Genomic DNA, 5,400 nt, shown 5'->3' on the forward strand with positions numbered 1-5,400 from the left:
CAGATATGAGGGAAAAGAACTGCATATTGTACATATGATCTCATTAAAATTACTGTGTTGAACATGCTGTGAAGGATGTTACCATCAAGTGGCACAAGGGGGAGCTAGTGCACTGCACCTCAAATCCAGTAACTTGGAAATAAAGCACTGCCTTTGTTTTAGATTACTCTTGCACATGATTACTCTTATAACAGGCAATACAGTAAGAATTGTTTTTTTTCATGCACAGTAGATTTTCTTTTTGAATAACTTTGATCATTTTTTTAATGACAAGAGGCTTGCTATGCTAAGTGCATCCAGCTGAGGGCAGTGTGTACGTACAATAGAAGGCATTTTTGTATGGCTCTGAGTGCAAGAAGTGAAGGGGATTGAGGCAGGCCCAGCTGAAGACTGGAGGAAGGGCCGTTTGTGAGATCAGGCGATGGAGGTGAGAAGTATCTGTCAGTGTGCTCTTGTCCTTGAAAGGCAAGCGGGAAACGATCATAGCTGGGGGAGCGTTCCAACAGCACTAGCACAGTCTTCTTCCCCTTAAGTTTATGTTTGTACATTACATTACGTTACATCATATAGCAGACGCTCTTACCAGAGTGACTTCCAGATAAGTATGTCGCTATGCTAAGAGTAGTTATCAAGAAGAAGTTTTTAAATGCAAAATAGGGATAGATAGAGACAGATAAAAAAGGAAGGTAGACTAGAGATTGAGATAGAGAAGACATCTTGCTGATCTAGATCATTTTTAAGTGGTTATCACTCAGGCATCTTAGGAACGCTACTTTTCGGCAGAAGTTGGCTGTGTTTGTGAGTGATAGGCCCTCCTTTTGAGTTTGGGGAGGTGAGGGGTGGGCGGGGAGGTGAGGGGTGGGCGGGGGGGTGTCGGGGTCTTTGGTGTTGTGAGACATTTCAAACCCCCTGTGGGGTAAACGTGCAATGAGGAGGGCCAAGCACAGGTGTTTGGCCTGGGATCATGATCATGATGAAACACAGAGAAGAGGGAGTGAAAACCTGACCACCTTCCAGTCGCTCTCCCAGGGGTGAGTCGTACCAGGGTCAAACCGGGTAGCGGTGTGCTGTTACCCCTAACAGTGTGCAGCCTTGTCTTGGTTTGTTAAATATCCCATTTCCAGAAAGCCCAAGCGTCCTGGGATGTCACAGAGCTTCAGAGAATATCGCAGCATGTGTGGATTCTTGAAAAATTTCTCCTGGAATGTTAAATGACTAAATCGACCCCTAAAATGATTAATGTATTCTATGGTATTGTATGGTATAATGTGTATAATCAACACCCAAATCAGTACGATATGATATGTCACTTCTTAAAGCTGACCCCCTCCCCTTTTAAAATCACAACATGACACCTTCTTTCCAATGTGTTCTGGAAGTCACTGCATGTAAGGAGGATCGTTTATGCTATTCACAGGACAGTGATGGGAGGGGGGGGGGTCTCGCCAGGGCAAAACATGAGCTGTGAATGGGAGATAAAGTATACTGAGTGGGATGTGAAGCTAAACGCATATACCCAGCATATACCATCCTGTATACGCTATCACATTTGGCTTTCTCTGCGCGATGGATTTTACAGTCAGCGCACAATAGGATTTTACTGATTCAGCCTCCGTGACAGGAACAAGCTATCTGGCTGGGGGAGGTGGGCTGTAAGGCCGCTTCCTCTGATCTCCTACAATGATGACCAGCGGTGAGGAAGGACCATGAAAGTGCCAAGAGTGCTAATGAAACACAAGGCCCACTGCCAGCTTCAAAAGAGTCCCCCCCCCCCCCCCCCCCCCCCCCCAAAAGAGCCCCCAGGGCATAGCAGGCACTAAAGGAATTAATTACAGTTTACACTCTGCTGCGTTATTATGTAAGACACGGCGCAGAAAGAAACCCCGTGCATTAGGAAGTGGGGCTGGAGTGGTGGCCCTGGGAGTGTGTGAGACACTGAGGTGTGTGTGTGTGTGTGTGTGTGTGTGCGCGTGCGTGTGTGCGTGTGTGTGTGTGAGGGAGAGAAGGGGTGTGTGTCAGAGAGAGACAGAACGAAAAGGTGAATGTGTGTTTTTGAGAGAGAAAGAAAGGGTGTGTTTTTGTGTGTGTGTGTGTGTGTGTGTGAGAGAGAGAGAGAAGGGGTGTGTGTGTGTGAGAGAGAGACAGAAGAGGTGTATGCTTATGCGTGTGTGAGAGAGAGAGACAGAAAGAAAAGGCGAGTGTGTTCTAGAGGTGTTTTTAAAAAGGTGAGCGTGCATGTAAGTGCGTGTGAGAGAGGGAAAGAAAAGGTGTGTGTGTGTTTTAGAACATGAAGGTGAGCGTGAGTGTGTGTGTGTGAGACGGAGGGGGCTCTGGCAGGATGCGTTTATAGCCCTGTTTGGCAGTGTATTTGGCAGGGTTCCTGTGGGACTCTCAGTGATCGTTTGATGAGGAAGCTGATCTGAAGGCTGTCATTAGGGCACACGTCTCCTGCCTCACTCATCCCTCCAAACAACAGCATCCTGTTCACACTCTTTCTGGGGGGTGTTCCAAAGCACCCCCACCCCCACTCCTGCCACTTCCCTGTCCGGGCCTATTTGCCCCCCTACCATCCGCCCTGAACGTCCTGTTTTCGGACGTGTAATCCTCCAGTCGGGGACCCCGACACCCACACCCTAACCTCTACATCCAATTACGGGGCACAGAGGGGGCAGCATTATCCTTGTTTATTTTCTTTTATTTATGTAATTATAAGGTGGATGCCAGGTAATGCCACTTCTGAGTGCTGAGTGACAAGGTCGTCATTGCATTCATACTGAATATCTCAGGAGCGACAAGAGTGAGAAGAACATAAGATCAGAACAGCCAATAATACAGTAAATGAGTATCGAGCTGCAAAACAGTAATGAAATACAGTTCCTGTTTAATACTTATACTGCATCAGCATTCTCGGATTATTACTTATAAGACTAAACCTACATCATGAATGCACACGGGTTCAAATATCGATCTAAAGGCACATTCTTACCTTATATCATGGTGGTCACATGGTGCCAAACAATCTATAGCAGTAACATTATTAAGCAATACCTTGTATCATACTACAGTACTCAAAGTAGCTTACCGTGATCTCTAAGGGCCACGTCACACCTAACTCTGTTCCAGATTTTGCATGATACTGGGTGTATGTTGTATGACCTTATGTTATAAATAGGTGTGTTCCTCCAGTTTTGACAGTTGCCAGTAAGTTATTCCACCACTGAGGGGCCATTGACAAATAGAGATGAGCTTAGGGTGCATGGCTCAGAACTGGCAGGTGACCAGAGAATGCTGAGCAGAGAGCTTGTGTAGGAGCATAAGGACTGATGATGGACTCAATGTGGGAAGGACCATTGACCTTGACTGCCTGCTAAGCAGATCTTAATGAATGTCTCTGCATGTATGTAACAAAAAAAAAAAGAATGGCTACAGACAATGGATACTGTAACGTTATGATGAAAACCATACCCGAGTGTAATTTCCAAAAAAGTATTTAATAAAAACCCTGGAAAGAAGCAGTGTAACTCCAGCAAAGCTTTGTAGCATTTCAAAGAATTCCTTACTTGGGAGTAAATGTTTCTGAAAACACGTTTCCGCTCTGCGGTGGTGAGCCAGTGGAGGACCCGCGGAGGCCTGCCGACAGGAGCTGGCACCATTCAGCGCTCTCCTGTCACATCCTTAAAAAACCCGCTGTCTCCCCCATCCAGCCAGAAGTCTGTGCAGGAGCCATGAGCTAATCACTCACAGCCCAGCAGTGTGTGTAACTCCCTCACAGTGTCTCGTGTGTCATTGTAGCAAGGCTGTGTACATCATGCTAATGTTTAATAAGCATTGTGCTTCAGATGGGGCTGTTCTGTGCTGTTTGTCTTTGTAGGTGCTTTAGAGGCCACCACTAATTATTGCACCTGTGATTCTGGCTGTGCTAAAAAAGAATCTCTCTACGCGGGACTTGTGCAGATTCACTGGTCTTTATATCAACCAAACAGTTTCATCTCAGTCTTTGTACTAAACTGTAGCTCATCCATGAGATATAGGAATCAGTGAATCACCACAGGCCCAACACATCATAAACATAACCCTCTGAGTCATTATACCCAGGTATGAGAAGTGTGTGTAAGCCAAGATGATACCCCTATGCCTTACGCAGGGCTTCACCAGCTTGTCTCAGTCATAAGTACACAAAGTTTTTCCCAGTGCTTCTACGATGTTGCCGCCAACCACAGCCGAGTAAATAAACCTTCCCCAGAAGACGCAGGAGGTGCAGAGCCTAATTATAAAAGTGTTTTTTCGGTGCTGCGAAATTCTCATGCACCTCGCTCACCGCAGCTGGAAAACGCTGTCTCCATCTCAGATCAATTATCTGCTTTCTCTAAGGCTCAGACTCATCCACTCATTCCACTTCCGCGGGCCGTGGTCCGTCCCCCTGAGCTGGCTGCCGGTGCCGATCGTGATCTCGGGGGGGGGGAACAGCGAGATCGCTCGCCGAGTCTCAATCACGGACACCGCCAGGACACCTGATCTCTATTAACCTATGGTAATGCAGCCGTCGCAGAGCTGACATCACCGCTCACCTGACGCTCAGCCATGGGTGTGTGGTTGTTCTTTTCGCATGCAATACAATCTCCTCTGATTTGCCTAGATTTCCCCCTTATTGTTCTTTAGCCAATTGGAGGCTATATATACTGGCCATCTCATCTGTGGGGTTATCTTGACTTCCTGTTGTGGTCGAGAAATAAAAATATGGTCATAGTACTTTATACTTTGCACATTGTATGCAAAGCAGCATGCCTGATTTCATATTAGAAAACAATCCATCAATCCAGTTAAGACAGTTCTGTGTGTAAACATTTAGATTTCCTCATGGATGTTCTTATGCAGATGCCACTTGCACCACACGTCAGCAGCAATAGAGAGACTCCATTGTCTGTATGCATGCTTTTTTCCTCAGCAAGCAGATGACTGGGACCAAGCCATTAACTGTGAGCTCCAGAACTCTGCCGTAGCTGCCAGGTTGAAGAATTACATTCCAACAACATAACTGAAACATTACAGCACTATTGTGATGTTACAGGGGCTTTTGGATAATGAGAGCTTTCAGATGGGTGTCTGGAACAGAAGCAGGGCAAAGGTTTTCCAGTGTATGTGTTATTGTGCTGTACATAAAGTATTATTTTATCCTGCCTCATGAAAATTTGATAGCGGAGTATACGATAATATAGCAAAAATGATTAGCATCAACATCAAAAATGGAAATGTAACATTTCATATTACATATTGTTATAACAAAAAAAAAGACAGATTTTATAGCTGTGGCAGCTGACTCTCATGATGCATGTGTTGTTTTGTGTAAGCATACGTGGTTTGTATAATTTCGCAAATTGACGGGTAGCAAGAAAAACAGCA

Source organism: Megalops cyprinoides, chromosome 13 (assembly GCF_013368585.1).
Source record: "Megalops cyprinoides isolate fMegCyp1 chromosome 13, fMegCyp1.pri, whole genome shotgun sequence".
In the NCBI taxonomy this organism is placed as follows: Eukaryota; Metazoa; Chordata; class Actinopteri; order Elopiformes; family Megalopidae; genus Megalops; species Megalops cyprinoides.